Consider the following 17941-nt stretch of genomic DNA (forward strand, 5'->3'; position numbering starts at 1 on the left):
GGAAGCAAAAACAAGACCGGGAGCTGACTGTGGCTCAGATCATGAACTCATCTATTGCCAAATTCAGACTTAAATTGAAGAAAGTAGGGAAAACTACTAGACCATTCAGGTATGACCTAAATTAAATCCCTTACAATTATACAGTGGAAGTGAGAAATAGATTTAAGGGACTAGATCTGATAGACAGAGTACCTGATGAACTATGGACAGAGGTTTGTGACATTATACAGGAGACGGGGATCAAGACCATCCCCAAGAAAAACAAATGCAAAAAAGCAGAATGGCTGTCTGAGGAGGCCTTGCTGTGAAAAGCTGTGAAAAGAAGAGAAGCGAAAAGCAAAGGAGAAAAGGAAAGATACACCCATTTGAATGCAGAGCTCCAAAGAATAGCAAGGAGAGATAAGAAAGCCTTCCTCAGTGATCAGTGCAAAGAAAGAAAGGAAAACAATAGAGTGGGAAAGACTAGAGATCTCTTCAAGAAACTTAGAGATACCAAGGGAACATTTCATGCAAAGATGGGCTGAATAAAGGACAGAAATGGTATGGACCTAACATAAGCAGAAGATATTAAGAAGAGGCAGAAAGAATACATAGAAGAACTGTACAAAAAAGACCTTCACGACCCAGATAATCACCATGGTGTGATCACTCACCTAGAGCCAGACGTCCTGGAATGTGAAGTCAAGTGGGCCTTAGGAAGCATCACTACAAACAAAGCTAGTGAAGGTGATGGAATTCCAACTGAGCTATTTCAAATCCCAAAAGATGATGCTATGAAAGTGCTGCACTCAGTATGCCAGCATATTTGGAAAACTCAGCAGTGGCCACAGGACTGGCCAGTGGTCAGTTTTCATTCCAATCCCAAAGAAAGGCAATGCCAAAGAATGCTCAAACTACCGCACAATTGCACTCATCTCACACGCTAGTCAAGTAATGCTCAAAATTCTCCAAGCCAGGCTTCAACAATATATGAACCATGAACTTCCAGATGTTCAAGCTGGTTTTAGAAAAGGCAGAGGAACCAGAGATCAAATTGCCAACATCCGCTAGATCATGGAAAAAGCAAGAGAGTTCCAGAAAAACATCTATTTCTGCTTTATTGACTATGCCAAAGCCTTTGATTGTGTGGATCATGATAAACTGTGGAAAATTCTGGAAGAGATGGGAATACCAGACCACCTGACCTTCCTCTTGAGAAATCTGTATGTAGGTCAGGAAGCAACAGTTAGAACCGGACATGGAACAACAGACTGGTTCCAAATAGGGAAAAGAGTATGTCAAGGCTGTATATTGTCACCCTGCTTATTTAATTTATATGCAGAGTACATCATGAGAAATGCTGGGCTGGATGAAGCACAAGCTGAAACCAAGATTGCCAGAGAAACATCAATAACCTCAGATATGCAGATGACACCACCCTTATGGCAGAAAGTGAAGAGGAACTAAAAAGCCTCTTGATGAAAGTGAAAGAGGAGAGTGTAAAAGTTGGCTTAAAGCTCAACATTCAGAAAACGAAGATCATGGCATCCGGTCCCATCAGTTCATGAGAAATAGATGGGGAAACAGTGGAAACAGTGTCAGACTTTATTTTGGGGGGGCTCCAAAATCACTGCAGATGGTGACTGCAGCCATGAAATTAAAAGACGCTTACTCCTTGGAAATAAAGTTATGACCAACCTAGACAGAATATTAAAAAGCAGAGATATTACTTTGCCAACAAGGTCCGTCTAGTCAAGGCTATGGTTTTTCCAGTGGTCATGTATGGATGTGAGAGTTGGACTGTGAAGAACCCATCCATCCTAAAGGAAATCAGTCCTGAATATTCATTGGAAGGACTGATGCTGAAGCTGAAACTCCAATACTTTGGCCACCTGATGCAAAGAGCTGACTCATTTGAAAAGACCCTGATGTTGGGAAAGATTGAAGGCAGGAGGAGAAAGGGATGACAGAGGATGAGATGGTTGGATGGCATCACCGACTCAATGGACATGAGTTTAGGTAAACTCCAGCAGCTGGTGATGGACAGGGAGGCCTGGCGTGCTGCAGTCTGTGGGGTCGCAAAGAGTCGGACATGAGCTACTGAACAACAACATGAACCATCACATCATGTAATTTTCATTTCTCTTTTGTGGTGAGAACATTTAAGATCTACTCTCTTAACAACTTGCAAGTATATAATACTGTATCATTAACTATAATTCCGTGCTGTATATTCGATCTCAAGATTTATTCATCTTATAACTGAAAGTTTGTACCCTTTAACCAATATGTACTCATTTCCGCCAATCCCCAGCCCCTCATAACCAGCATCCTGCTCTGTTTCTATGGGTTTACCTTTTGCAGACTCCACATACAACTATGGTCATACTTTATTTGTCATTTTGTCTCTGACTTATCTCAGTTAGCATAAAGTCCCCAAGTTTCCTCCTTGCTGCAAATGGCAGGATTTTTTTTCTCATAGTTGAAGAATAGTCCATCTTCCTTATCCATTCATCTGTTGAGGGACTTCTGTTGATGGTTGCTTCTGTGTCTTAACTACTGGGAATAGTGCTGTAATGAGCACGAGAGTGCAGATATCTCTTTGGGATAGTTATTTTAGTTTCTTTGAATTTTCTTTGGACTCAGAAGTTGGATGGATGGATCATAAGATAGTCCTCCATACTGTTTTCCATAATGTGTGTGCCTAGTTGCTCAGTCGTGTCTGACTCTTTGAGACCCTATGGATTGTAGCCTGCCAGGCTCCTCTGTCCATGGGATATTTTCCATAGTAGCTGTACCAATTTACATTCCTACCAGTGGTGTATCCCTTTTCTTCACATTCTCACCAGCCCTTGTTATCTTTGACTTTTTGTTCATAGTCATTGTCACAGGTGTGAGTTCATACCTCACTATTTTTTTTCCTTCAATATTTATTTTCATTTTATTTATGTATTTGGCTGCACCAGGTCTTGGTCGCCACATGCAGGATCTTTAGTTGTGGCTTGTGAACTCCTAGCATGTGAGATCTAGTTCCGTGACCAGGGATTGAGCCCGGGCCCCCTGCATTGGGAGCCCGGAGTCCTAGTCATTGGACCACCAGTGAATTCCCTCTCATTGTAGTTTTGATTTGCATTTCTCTGATGATTCGTGATGCAACTCTCTTTTCATGGGCCATTTGTATGCCTTCTTTGGAAAGATGTCTATTGGTTCCTCTGCCCATTTTTTAGTCAAGTTATCTGTTTTTCTGATACTGAGTTGTGTGTTCTTTGTACATTTTGGATATTAACTCTTTACCAGACACATGATTCACAAATACTTTCTCCTTCCAAAGGTTACCTTTGCATTTTGTTGTCACTTTTGTTGTGCATCTTAGTACATCTTAGTTTGATGTAGAAACACTAATTTTTGCTTTTGGTGTCATATCCAGACAACGAGATCAAGCATATTCAGGGTGGAATGGCCGTAGACTGGTGTCACATCCAAAACAAATTGTGACCAAAACCAATGTCAAAGAGCTTTTTTCTTGTTGTTGTTGGTTTTTCTCCTCCTATAAGTGTCATGCTTAAGTGTTCATGCCAGTTAATTTGAGTCAATTTTTGTGAGTCATGTAAGATAAGGGTCCAGTTTCATTTTTCTGCATGTGTGGTTATCCAGCTTTCCCAACACCACTTATTGAATATTCTTTTATTTTCTAGTACTTTGATTGCTCATATTTTACATTCTAAAGTTTGATTCTTTTATTAATTTTGGTACAAAGAAAGATTTAGAGATCCAGTTTTTTTTTTTTGAATGTTACTCAGAGCTCCTGATTCCATTTATTCAATAAATGATCTTTTCCCCACCCATGTGAAAAGCCCTCTTTTTGTTTATTAAATGCCCTTCGGTAGTTGAGTATTTCTGAACTGTATTCTGTTCATGGATCTGCCTGTTCATGTGCCAGGATGATGCTGTTGTGACCACTGTAGCTCTCTTGTGAGTCTTGATCTCTCACACCATCCTTTCTTTTAACCAAGATTTTTAAGTCTGGAAGTGATGAGTGTTTTGGATGGGTTCCTCTAGCGATAGTATGCAAAATCAGTTGTAAAGAAGAGACAGGGTGGAAGCAGAGAGCTGACATGGAAGATGATGAAGCCCTGGTTAAAAGCAGCGGGTATGGGGAACTTCCCCGGTGATCCAGTGGCTAAGACTTCATGCTTCCAATGAAGAGGGCCTGGGTTTGATCCCTGGTCAGGCGACTAGATCCCACCTGCTTCAACTAAGTGTTCGCATGCTGCAACTAAAGATCCCACATGCCACAACTAAGACTGGGTGCAGCCAAATACAGAATTAAAATAAATATTTTTTAAAAAGAAGAAGCAATAGGATGGTTAGGAAGGCAAGCATGGAGGTAGAAGTGACAGGTTGCTCACTAGCCAGAGATACGGATGAGGAAGGAGAGGAAAGTGGTGCTGAGATTCTACCTTCTGTTGTTCACTAAGAAGTGGAAGCCAGAAAAAAAAAAAAAAAAAACACCAGTAAATTTGGTTGTGGGGATGGGAAGGAGAAAATGCATTGACATACAGACATTCATTTATGCTGAGATGGCCTGTGGCGACATGCTTGGGTCCCCAGCAGCGTGCACGGCTGTGTGTATCAGTTTAGCACACATGTTAGTTCACAGAGGCATTTATTCTGGTTTGTCCATCGGTGGTATTCACCGTACCCACCAGCGGCTTTCTGCCCCCTAGTCCCGTAGTTTTGGGGGCCCAACTTCCTCATGCCCATCCTACCCTCTCTGCTTAAGGAAGTCTTACCTTCCAAGATTCAGCTCAGATCCTCGTCTTCTGGAACCACACTAACCTCCTTTAGCTGCTTTCACACAATTTTCTGTTCAAGGTCCACCAAACACTGCAGCCCAAGATGAAGTGCTTGTGCTGAAACCTTAATATATCTACGCCTCCATTTGGCTCAGTCTGTCCAAGGCATTAAATACAGTTTAACTCTCAGCCTAGACTTCTCCCTGAGGATCTGTATTCTCCCTGAGGATCTGTATTGGCTCATTCTTTCTTCCATCTTTCTTTCAATCTGTTTTCTGTACTCTTATGTCTTTATTCTGATTTTTTAAAAAATATTTATTTTACTTATTTGTTTGGCTGCACCGTGTGTTAGCTTCAGTATGTGGGATCTAGTTCCCTGACCAGGGATCGAACCCAGGCCCCCTGCATTTGGAGTATGGAGTCTTAGCCACTGGACCACCAGGGAAATCCCTTTGATTTTTTTTTAATCTCTTTTTTTCTCTGGGTCTAACTTTGTTCCTTGCTCTCCAGTGCCCCTTGTCTGTGGACTCACTGTCAGGAATGGAACTGGCAAAAGCAAAATATCCAGAGAGGGAAGAGGAATGAAGCCAGAGGAAGAGCTAAGCAAGCAAAATGTGACTTCTTTTCAGGTGCCTCAGAGGGGAGAGGTGTGAACACTTTGACATGAATAAATGTTGTCCTCCCACCCTGCTGAGATCATTGGGAGAAGCACCCAGTTGGGTAAGAAACAGTCCTTCTGTTCCTCTAAGAAGATAACGCCAAGCCTTAGCTTTGAAATATTCCAACGTGTTTCATTGTTAGGGCCCAAGAGCGTGTTTCCAAGTTAAAAAGAATCTACCTGCCCCCTGATCTCTAAAAACAGTGGTAACTGAGGTGTCCATCTAAAATGGTGAGATTTTAGATATTTGGATATGTACTCCCAGTGCTGGGACACTGACACTGTCAAATGGAAGGTGTGTTATGTTTTGTTTTGTTTTGCAAAACATTGGTGGGAATTAATTCAAAGCAATATTTTTTAAAATATTTATTTATTATTTATTGGGCTGTGCCAGGGCTTAGTTGCGGTGCACAGTATCTTTTTTAAATTGCAGCATGCAAACTCCTCTTAGTTGCAGCATGTGGGGTCTAGTTCCCTGACCAGGGATCAAACCGGGGCCCCATGCAGTGGAAACGCAGAGTCTTCCACCAGGCGAGTCCTTCAAAGCAGCATTTAAACTGGAAGACATTCTCAGAACTAAGAGGAGAAAATGTGGTCCAGACTGTGCACAGGCTGCCTTCCTTCCTTGCGTGCGCATGCACACACACACACACACACACACACACACACACACACACAGAACAGGCTGCCAGCACACCACACCCGCCTGCAGCCTGGCTCTTGGTGCAGATGCCCCAGATGCCCCTACACGGGCTGTCCCCGAAGGCAGTGAGGAGGCACCCCCAAGATTCCCCGGCTTCAGAAACAGCCTCATACATTTTCTTCATGGCAGGACATGTCTTCTTGGCTAGGTGGGGCTTCTTTTTCCTCCTTCTCCTTTTCCAGTAAGGCAGCCAGCCTCTCAAGCCCCTCGGAGGTGGTAAAAACCCATGCCTCCGAGGAGAAAGAGCTCTGCAGTCTCAGAGATTAGGTTTGAATTCACTGACGGGCTGTGTGATCTTAGGCATACTGTGTAACCTCTTTGAACCTCAGTCTGCTCACCTCCTAAATGGGCGTAAAAAATGTACCTGCCAGTTATTGCAAGTGTTCAAAGTGATACATGTGCAGTTCTTGGCACCTGGTAGGTACTGAACATCTAGCAGCTGTAACTCCATCTAGGTGATGAAGTGAGGGGAATCCTGCCATTCTCCTCGCCCTGCTTTCCCAGATGGGGTCCCCAAACAAGCAAGCAGTAACTTCGAGTGCATTAGGAAGGCAGACCTGCTGAGTCACAGGCGCTGTAACCATATCTGCGGGTTCACTACCTGCATGTCCGCCTGTGAGAGCTGCAGCCGTGGCTGGTCCAGCTGTGCCCGGCCTGGTGGGGCCCCCGCAGGCCCACATCCCAGCTCGAGCACAGCCTCCTCTTTAGTCCCTTCCAGACTCCAGCCACATGACACACTGGCGTGTACTGTAGTCAACTCACTTAATCTTTAAACAGTCCTGGGAGGGAATTCTCTCTGCATTTTTCCAAATGAGAAAACCAACCCCTTGAGATGAAAAATCTCTTCCCTGTCATCACCCAGCCCATCTGTTACAGAGGCAGGATTGAAACCCAGGGCTGTTTGAATCCAGAAGCATAGCTGACAAAGAGCCTCTCTTTGACTGATCTCTGGACAGGCTTCTCTCAGCTTGCTTTGCTTTTTGTGGTGCCATGTGGCTTGCAGGAGCGCTTGTGAATAGTTCCCCTGACCAGGGATCAAACCCAGGCCTCCACAGTGAAAGCGCCAAGTCCTAACCACTGGACCACCAGGGAATTCTGTAAGCTGTCTTCCTGACTGGGCTTCAACGTTGGCCTATAAAAACTGCAGACTCTCAGCACCAAAGATTTAGTCTACCCCAGCAGCAGCATATCCGAAGACCTGAACAAACACTGTTTCTAGTAGCTCAGGGCCACAGCCCTAGGTTGGCCCAGAAAATATGCTTGCCTGAGAAAACTCAAGGCTGCCAGAAGTTACTGTTTATTCCAGCCAGTGCCTCAAGATATGGCCCGTTGCCCAGTCTCTGGGAGGCTACGAGCCTAATTTCCTTAAGTGCCAGTTAGCAACCCACACAAGCTTCGTGTGGACTAGTGCCCTCCTCCTGCCGGCTTTCTGTAGATTTAGCAGGAATTGCCCTGTGTAAACCTTGCCATTGCCCCTGCCTGCTCTCTCATTCTCCTCTTAAAATGCACCCCCGTACAAATGGAAGTTGAAGTGAGTTCATGCCAGGCCCTTGTCCTTACTGCGATTGTTGTTTAGTCAGTTAGAGTTTGCTCAAACTCACGTCCACCGAGTCAGCGATGCCATGCAGCCACCTCATCCTCTGTCGTCTCCTTCTCCTCCCGCCTTCAGTCTTTCCCAGTATCAGGGTCTTTTCCAATGAGTCAGCTCTTTGCATCAGGTGGCCAAAGTATTGAAGTTTCAGCTTTAGCATCAGTCCTTCCAATAAACATTCAGGGTTGATTTCTATTATAGTATTGATACTGTGATAGCATATTATTATGTGTCCTTAACACTTTAATGTCTGTCTCTGTTTATCTGTGACAAATAGCTCTTTACCACTACCAGGTAATCTAACTAATGCTGGAAAGATAGAGAATTCCCTGAAATCATTTCTCTATTCGGCCATCTTTTTTTTTTTTAATAGGATCTTAGTTTCCCAACCAGGGATCTAACCTGCACCCCCTACATTGAAGTGCAGAGTCTTAACCACTGGACAGATAAGGAAATCCCTCAGCCATCTCTCCTGGGAGAACAGTGTCTCCAGAGAACTTGTCCAATAGAAGGTCACAGGTCTGGACCCCAGGTTTCTGAAGTCTGGGACTCCCACATCTTTCTGCTGTGACTCTCACACACGTTGGCAGGGTGGATGGAGGGAAGAGGGCTATAACCGCGTGGCACCATGGAGGAAAGTGTAAATACGGACCCAGATGTCGAGCACCTCTGGGACATCTGTGAGAAGAAAATAATTAGTATATGTTATAATCACATTTTGTTCCCTTTCCCAAGACACACTAATAAGAAGGCAGGCCCAGCCATGTAGGGACGGTGGTAAGCTGTTAATTGCACCACAGATAAAAATGGTCAGGCACACTCATCACCACGCCAAGCTCGTTCACATCCGAGCATACGCTCACAAACCACACGCTGCCTCCCCTCCAGAGGGCGCTATGCTGGTCCAGCACCACATTCGTTACCTCGTTTGTCTCCCTGTTCACTGACAGGTGGGAGGGGGCTGGGGAAGCCAGACAAGGACCAGGTTGGTGGTGGTTCAGTCCCTCAGTCGTGTGCGACTCTTGCGACCCTATAGACTGTAGCCTACCAGACTCCTGTGTCCATGGGGAGTTTCCAGGCAAGAATACTGGAGTGGGTTGCCATTTCCTTCTCCAGGGGATCTTCCTAACCCGGGAATCAAACCTGGGTCTCCTGCATTGCAGGCAGATTCTTTACCAGCTGAGCTACGAGGGAAGCCCAAGGACCAGGTTAAATGTCCTTTATTCTTTAGATTCTTTACTCATGTCTTGTTAAGGCCCTGCCCCCATCCCTCTGCCTACCCTTGTCTTTTTTCCATTTATGTTAAATTTAACTTAAACATTTTTTGTTTGATTTATTTTCGCGCTGGGTCATCGCTGCTGCACACAGGCTTTCTCTAGGTGCGGCAAGCAGGGACTGCTCTCTGGTTGCGTGTGCAGGCTTCCCTTGCTGCGGAGCGCAGGCTCTAGGGCTTGCGGGCTTCAGGAATTGTGGCTCAGGGGCTCCAGAGCCTCGGGCTCAGTGGTCATGGCACGCAGTCTTAGTTGCCCTGTGCCATGTGGGTTCTTCTCAGACTAGGGACTGAATCCTGTCCCCTGCATTGGCAGGCAGATTCTTAACCACTGGACAACCAGTGGTTAAAGAAGTCCCTTTCTTTTTTCATTTTAATTTTGAAAGTGGTTTTTTGGGAGTCCTATGCAGCATTGAGAAACTAGCTCTAATCCTTCTTCATCCTGGTGAACTTTGGAGAACAGAAGGATCTTTTCAAAATTCATATCATATAAAAATTCATATTCATACCCTGACAGTCCAGTGGTTAAGATCCTGCGCTCCCAATGCAGGGGCTTTGATCCCTGGCGGGGTAAGTAAGATTCTGAACGCTGCATGGTGCAACCGAAAAAACCCCAAACAAGCGAAAACTCAAGTCAGTGCGTGTCACACCACTACCTAAACTCACATTTGTCACAATTAGGACTAATAGCAGACTCCTAACCAAGGCCTCTGAGGCCTCACATGACCCAGCACCTCCTACTGTCTGTGCTCTGTACCCAGACACACTGGGCTGTCCCCCGGGGCCTCTGCCTCTGCTGCTGCTGCCTCTGAAGCAGCTTTGCCTGTTGGCATCCTGCAGGTCTGGCCCAACTGCCTCTTCTGGAACCAGTCCCCCATTCTGAGCCCCCAGCTCCCCACCTCCAGCAGTGCCTATCACGTCACCTACCTCAGCACCCGCAACATCACCCACCACGGTCTCAGGCACTCGCCACCATCCCCCACTTGAGATGTGGGCCCCTTGATAATGGCAACTGGACCAGCTTGTTTTCCCACACATTCCCCAAGGCCTACACCAGCCCCCGGCTGAGAGGCAGGGTACAGTTCACAGTGATGAGTGGAATTATTTCACAGAATAGGAGACCCTGGATGAGGGGCTGCTGGAGGCCGCATCTCCGTGACTTGCATCCATCAGGCACTGTTCACTGTCCCCCACCCCCCCACTTTGCAGCACAGTATCTGAGGGAGACTCTTGGTCACCCCACAGCACGGCTTCTATTTCCATCCCTGCAGTGCACGACTTAACAAGCAAGGGGAACCTCAGAGGCCACAAGAGAAATTCTAGAGCCATTTGATAAACCAGGCCACCAGCCAAGGATGTACTTTTTCAGAACATCCTCATCCTTTCTAAGACTGGAAGCAAGAACACAGGGTGTTAGAAGCTTGTCAGAGTTTGCAAAACGTTGTTTGCCAGTGTGGCTGGTGTTGTCAGTGCGTGTCACACCACTGCCTAAACTCACATTTGTCACAATTAGGACTAATAGCAGACTCCTAACCAAGGCCTCTGAGGCCTCACATAACCCAGCATCTCCCACTGTCTGTGCTCTGCACCCAGACACACTGGGCTGACACGCTGGACAGCAATTCGTTTGGGGGCTTGAATTTAACTTTACCTTCCATGAGCAGCAGGTAGTAGAGGAGAGCCTGGACTTGCCTCCCCCACCACTGGGGCAGGAGTATTGGGGGAGCCCTTTCACAAGCCCCCCATGACTCCCCAGTACCCTGAAGGCCCATAGCCCTGGCTGCAGCAGGCGGGCACTCTCTCCAGTAAAGTGGTTCCCTCAGGGGGTCAGGTCTCCAGTGTCAGGTAAGCAACTTAGCATCCACGCATGCACAGGTCATTCTTAGGGGCTTCCCTGGTGGCTCAGACAGTGAAGAACCTGTCTACCATGCAGGATGCCCTGGTTTGATCCCTCGGTCGGGAAGATCCCCTGGAGAAGAGAATGCCTACCAAATGGAACCACGTAGGAGGACGGCCCCTGCCCACATGGCCTGACCTGAAACAGGCAACTGTTGGCCACATCATCCCAAATCATGAGATTAGCAGACCAGGTCAACAGCCAGTGGCTTATCTCTGCCCACCACCTGGGTTCACAGGCACCCACTCCTTGAAGAGCTCAGATCTCAAGTGAGTGAGCATGTCCACCTTTCTCCACGAGTACTGCTCTCGGAACTGTAGTGGCATACTGCCCCCCACGTCCCCCTCCCCAACAACCATTCTGGCTACAGAGCAATGGACGTTGGCCCTCACACACCAGAACATCATGGTCCTTTGCTAACCTTACCATAAGCAGGAGTGAGACGGCTGATTCGGAGGGCGGGGGTTCACTGCGTCTGTGCCCTCCTTGTACGCAGGTGGGCCAATGCACTGGGCAGAATCTTGTGTGTGTGTGCTCAGTCGTGTCTGACTCTTTGCAACCCCAGGGGCAGGATCTTGTGTAAACTCAAATATGGGGAGGCAACTGATGTACTGAGACAGGGACCAAGGGATTGAGACTTGGGGAGGAGGCATGGCATGGTTAGGAGGCTGGGCCTGGTGTAAGAAGGACCTGAATGTAAAGTGAAAGTGTCCGTCACTCAGTGGTGTCCAACTCTTTGTGACTCCATGGATTGTAGCCCACCAGGCTCCTCCGTCCATGGGATTCTCCAGGCAGGAATACTGGAGTCAGTAGCCATTCTCTTCTACAGGGGATCTTCCCGACCAAGGGATCAAACCAGGGCATCCTGCGTGGCAGACAGGTTTTTCACCATCTGAACCACCAGGGAAGCCCCTAAAAACGGCCTGTGCATGCGTGCATGCTAAGTTGCTTCAGACGCGTCCAACTCTTTGTGACCCTATGGATAGTAGCCCGCCAGGCTCCTCTGTCCATGGGATTCTTCAGGCAAGAACACTGGAGTGGGTTGCAATGCCCTCCTCCAGGGGATCTTCCCAACCCAGGGACAGATCAACCTGCTGCTGCTGCTGCTAAGTCGCTTCAGTCGTGTCCGACTCTGTGCGACCCCATAGACGGCAGCCTCGTCCCTGGGATTCTCCAGGCAAGAACACTGGAGTGGGTTGCCATTTCCTTCTCCAATGCATGAAAGTGAAAAGTGAAAGTGAAGTCGCTCAGTCGTGTCCAACCCTCAGCGACCCCATGGACTGCAGCCTTCCAGGCTCCTCCGTCCGGGATTTTCCAGGCAAGAGTACTGGAGTGGGGTGCCATTGCCTTAGGTTCCCCCAAATCTGAGCTGAGCTCCTTGCAAAGTGAGTGACCTTGACAAGTCACTTCACTTTCTTGTACTTCTGTTTCACATATTCAAAATGGAGGAGGGACTAGGACCCCTCCTAGGGTTGTTCTGAGGAGGAAGAGGAAAGTCACGTGTGGTGAGTATGCAACAAAGAGAGGCTGTTAGTCTACAGGAGGTTGGGCAAGTTGAAGGAGAGGGAGTCTTGCATCTGTTGTAAATGATTCAGAAGAACCAGTGATCTTAACTGTGCTCACCTGAATGCACTATCAGCCGCTTGGGAGGCCATGGACAGGGCTACCACTTGAATCATGGCAATATCCAGAGCTGCAAACTTTAAGGACGAGGAGCCGTGGTGAGGAGGGCAGACCCAAGGGCGGAATGCTTGGAAGAACCATCAGTTTCACAGGGAGGAGTAGAAACCATGGCTCAGAACTGAGACCTGGGGTCCCGCCGGACCGTGAGGCAGCCCTGCCTGGTGCACGGTGTGTGTCCAGCACCAAGGGGGGTGGAGGGGGTGGCGGTGGTGACCAGGATGGTGACTCAGCATGTGGTATGGTGTGAGCAGGTGTCTGGTCAAGGACAGACTCCGGGCATCTTCCCAGGTGACTGGCAGTGTCCCCAGAGTGGGAATGGCTTGTGCTTCATTCGGGGTTGCGGCCAGCTCTGTTTCCAACTGGACAGTGGACCAAGGCCAGCCAGGACTCGGGGGAATTGAGCTGCGAGGATCTACCCTGAGTGTGGGCATTTGATCCCCTGACAGCCCTCATACCTGGCACTAGATTGCTGCAAAACTGGGAACTTGAGCCTGGGTCACCCCCACCCCTCCACCCCTTCACCCTCCCAACACTGCCCCCCCAACCAAGGCCTCTCAGCTAAGGGGTGGAGGCCCCATGGAGAGCTGGAGCAGGCAGGTGTCAGCACAGCACCATGCCTGGTGTTAGAAGCACTCAGAAAGAGCCGTTTGAGGAATAACGTCACATCTGAAAGTAAAGCTTCTCCTCTGGCTAATTCCTTTGCTTACTCTTAGTGTACCTGATGTGTGGGCAGTCCAGGGGGGACGTAGCTGAGGCTGGGGGCCATGTGGCCCCGTCAAGCCTGTTGTCTAGGACCCGGAAATTCATCAGGTTGATAACACAGAAAGTTCAGTCCTCTTTTATTGTATCTTTTCTTTTTTTCTTTTCGTAGCTTTTTCAGTTTTGAAGAGCTGCTCAAGCAGTTCCAAGAAGAGTTGATCACATTTATGTCAAGGAGCCAAGCGCTTTCTCTGAGGTGTGCAGAACCGGAAGGGAAGAGTTCGCGTGTTCAGATTCAGGCCCTCGCCGTGACCTCAGGACCTGCCCTCTGTGAGGCCCCGCCCCCCAAGGCCTCCTGCCTCCTTCCCACCACATCCGGGAGGTGGGCTGCTCCATCTCTACGAGGGACTGGGAGACTTCTGCCAGGACCGTGCCCTGCTCTATCAGGGACTTCACCTGTGGACACAGGAGACAGGACCGGAGGCGCGGGGCTGCGCCCTTCCGAGGAGGTGGGTGGAAGCACAGGAGACGGCAGGGGGGAGGGGGCTGGAGGCAGACTGCGCAGTTCATCTGCCGCTTGGCCTGCTCTCCAGCCCCCAGAAACTTCCAGGAGGAAGAACCAGACGCAGACAATGTTCGAGGGCATCGTGGGCTAGTCACATTGGTGCCTGCACAAATTACCTCTGGGAACCCCTTTACTCCAGCCCTTCCGCCCCTTTCGGGCAGGCCCGGCCACCAGGCAGGACAGAGCTTGCTCTGCGCCGCCTCAGGCCCAGGGCTCCGCAGGGAATCAGGCAGAGATGGTGGGCACCTCACACAGGCCAGGAGGACGCCCTCTGCTGGCGGCAGGACCTGCTTCACGTCCTGCCGGGCTCTCGGGAGCAAAGTCTGGGTGCCAGACCCCACTTGTGAGCAATTCCTGTTGCAAGAGGGATCCAAGCCTCTTTGAGAGCCACAGGCAATCAGGAAAGGTTATATGGGGTCCTTCCCTTCACCTTTTTTTTCTTTTTTGACTCTGTCAGGTCTCAGATGCACGCGGGATCATTAGTTGCAGGATGTGAGATCTAGTTCCCTGACCAGGGATTGAACCCGGGCCCCCTGCATTGGAAGCTCAGTCTTAGCTACTGGACCATTAGGGAAGTCTCCCAACTTTTTTTAAAGCCAAATACAATTATGACACAAATAATATATCTCATGGCAGAAATAGTATACATTTGTAGACAAAAAAAAAAAGAAAATGCAAATACCCAGTACCCAATCATCTGTGACTTACGCCTAATGTTTGGTGGATACCCTCTTGCACTTTTTGTACATGCATATACCTACATGGGCCACCCCGGTGGCGCAGTGGTAAAGAACCCACCTGCCAGTGCAAGAGACTCGGGTTCAATCCCTGGGTTGGGAAGATCCCCTGGAGGAGGAAACGGCAACCCACTCTAGTATACTTGCCTGGAGAATTCCATGGACAAAGGAGCCTGGCAGGTTACAGTCCATGGGGTCACAAAGAGTCAGACACAACTGAGCACACGCAGACACATACATACATCTGCATTTCTTACCAAAAGTGGAGTCATACTCTATATAATGCTTTACAGCCTGATTTTTTAAATTTAGGAGCATCTCTCTATATATTAAGAAATAAATTTTATTTTGGAATTTCCTGCATGCCCATACCACCGTTATCTGACCAGGCTTCAGTTGTTAGCCTTATAAGTTGTTTTCAACATTTTATAATCACTGCTGTGATGAACCTCCTAGTATCAAATATCAAATCTAATTACTCCTTGTGACCACGTCTTCTAGTGGAATGGCCACATCAATACTATGGCACCTTCTAGGACTTCTTTTTTGATTTTTTTTATTTTTTTATCATTATTTTTCTCATTAAACTTTTTTTAATGGGTCTCAAATTCTGTGACAGATTTTTGGTCAAGTTGTTTTCATTAAAAAGTAATGATTTTATTTTTCAATTTGTTAATGTGGTGTATTACATTGATTGATTTGCAGATATTGAAGAATCCTTGCATCCCTGGGATAAAGCCCACTTGGTCATGGTGTATGATCTTTTTAATGTGTTTTTGGATTCTGATTGCTAGAATTTTGTTAAGGATTTTTGCACCTATGTTCATCAGTGATATTGGCCTGTAGTTTTCTCTTTTTGTGGAATCTTTTTCAGGTTTTGGTATTAAGGTGATGGTGACCTCATAGAATGAGTTTGGAAGTTTACCTTCCTCTGCAATTTTCTGGAAGAGTTTGAGCAGATAGGTGTTAGCTCTTCTCTAAATTTTTGGTAGCATTCAGCTGTGAAGCCATCTGGACCTGGGCTTTTGTTTGCTGGAAGATTTTTGATTACAGTTTCAATTTCCGTGCTTGTGCAACGGAAAGAATAAAATACTTAGGAATATATCTACCTAAAGAAACTAAAGACCTATATATATAAAACTATAAAACACTGGTGAAAGAAATCAAAGAGGACACTAATAGATGGAGAAATATACCATGTTCATGGATTAGAAGAATCAATATAGTGAAAATGAATATACTACCCAAAGCAATTTATAGATTCAATGCAATCCCTATCAAGCTACCAAGGGTGTTCTTCACAGAGCTAGAACAAATAATTTCACAATTTGTATGGAAATACAAAAAACCTCGATTAGCCAAAGCTATCGAGAAAGAAGAATGAAACTGGAGGAATCAACCTACCTGACTTCAGGCTCTACTACAAAACCACAGTCATCAAGACAGTATGGTACTGGCACAAAGACAGAAATATAGATCAATGGAACAAAATAGAAAGCCCAGAGATAAATCCATGCACATATGGACACCTTATCTTTGACAAAGGAGACAAGAATATACAATGGATTAAAGACCATCTCTTTAACAAGTGGTGCTGGGAAAACTGGTCAACCACTTGTAAAAGAATGAAACTAGAACACTTTCTAACACCATACACAAAAATAAACTCAAAATGGATTAAAGATCTAAACGTAAGACCAGAAACTATAAAACTCCTAGAGGAGAACATAGGCAAAACACTCTCCGACATACATCCCAGCAGGATCCTCTATGACCACCTCCCAGAATATTGGAAATAAAAGCAAAAATAAACAAATGGGACCTAATTAAATTTAAAAGCTTCTGCACAACAAAGGAAACTATTAGCAAGGTGAAAAGACAGCCTTCAGAATGGGAGAAAATAATAGCAAATGAAGCAACTGACAAACAACTAATCTCAAAAATATACAAGCAACTCCTACACCTCAATTCCAGAAAAATAAATGACCCAATCAAAAAATGGGCCAAAGAACTAAATAGACATTTCTCCAAAGAAGACATACAGATGGCTAACAAACACATGAAAAGATGCTCAACATCACTCATTATCAGAGAAATGCAAATCAAAACCACTATGAGGTACCATTTCACACCAGTCAGAATGGCTGCGATCCAAAAGTCTGCAAGCAATAAATGCTGGAGAGGGTGTGGAGAAAAGGGAACCCTCTTGCACTGTTGGTGGGAATGCAAACTAGTACAGCCACTATGGAGAACAGTGTGGAGATTCCTTAAAAAACTGGAAATAGAACTGCCTTATGATCCAGCAATCCCACTGCTGGGCATACACACTGAGGAAACCAGAAGGGAAAGAGACACATGTACCCCAGTGTTCATCGCAGCACTGTTTATAATAGCCAGGACATGGAAGCAACCTAGATGTCCATCAGCAGATGAATGGATAAGAAAGCTATGGTACATATACACAATGGAGTATTACTCAGCCATTAAAAAGAATTCATTTGAATGAGTTCTAATGAGATGGATGAAACTGGAGCCTATTATACAGAGTGAAGTAAGCCAGAAAGAAAAACACCAATACAGTATACTAACACATATATATGGAATTTAGAAAGATGGTAACAATAACCCTGTATACGAGACAGCAAAAGATACACTGATGTATAGAACAGTATTATGGACTCTGTGGGAGAGGGAGAGGGTGGGAAGATTTGGGAGAATGGCATTGAAACATGTATACTATCATGTATGAAACGAGTCGCCAGTCCAGGTTCAATGCACGATACTGGATGCTTGGGGCTGGTGCACTGGGACGACCCAGAGGGATGGTATGGGGAGGGAGGAGGGAGGAGGGCTCAGGATGGGGAACACATGTATACCTGTGGCGGATTCATTTCGATATTTGGCAAAACCAATACACTATTGTAAAGTTTAAAAATAAAATAAAATTTTAAAAAAAGTAATGATTTTAAAAACTAATAACTTAAACTGCCACACACAAAACATATGGTCCACAAAAAGGACTTCTTTTTTTCAAAAATTTATTTGTTTGGCTGCACTGGATCTTATTTGTGTCATACGAGATCTTCGATCTTTGTTGCAGCAGGTGGGATATAGTTCCCTGACCAGGGATAGAACCTGGGCCCCTTGCATTGGAGTGTAGAATCTTAGCCACTGCCTCACCAGGGAGGTCCTACCTTCTAAGATTTCTAACACATACAGTCAAACTGCTCTGCAGAATGGGACTGGAGTACTATACATGAGCCCTTAGAGAGAGGAATTTTTTAAAAAATTTTGTTTATGCATCTGTTTTTGGCTGCACTGGGTCTTCGTTGTTGTGAGCAGGCTTTCTCTAGTTGCGACAAG

General features: G+C 46.4%; 1 long non-coding RNA gene across 9 annotated transcripts in view; it reads left to right on the top strand.

Moving 5' to 3' along the window:
- The window catches only part of LOC147355570 (uncharacterized), a 57207-nt gene extending 39617 nt beyond the window's left edge, over positions 1-17590 (top strand). For 4 of the 9 annotated variants that reach the window (XR_015144623.1, XR_015144632.1, XR_015144636.1 and 1 more), the window contains 2 exons: positions 5286-5495; positions 13449-14514. This is a non-coding gene — a long non-coding RNA (uncharacterized LOC147355570). Of the gene's footprint in view, positions 1-5285; positions 5496-13448; positions 14515-15452 lie in introns of those variants that run through there. The other 5 variants (XR_015144625.1, XR_015144641.1, XR_015144622.1 and 2 more) reach the window with 4 other exon arrangements.
- Positions 17591-17941: the final 351 nt, after the last annotated feature.

This window comes from Bos grunniens, chromosome 17, assembly GCF_055505025.1.
Source record: "Bos grunniens cultivar Pamir isolate PY7600 chromosome 17, Bosgru_T2T1.0, whole genome shotgun sequence".
Taxonomy (NCBI): domain Eukaryota; kingdom Metazoa; phylum Chordata; class Mammalia; order Artiodactyla; family Bovidae; genus Bos; species Bos grunniens.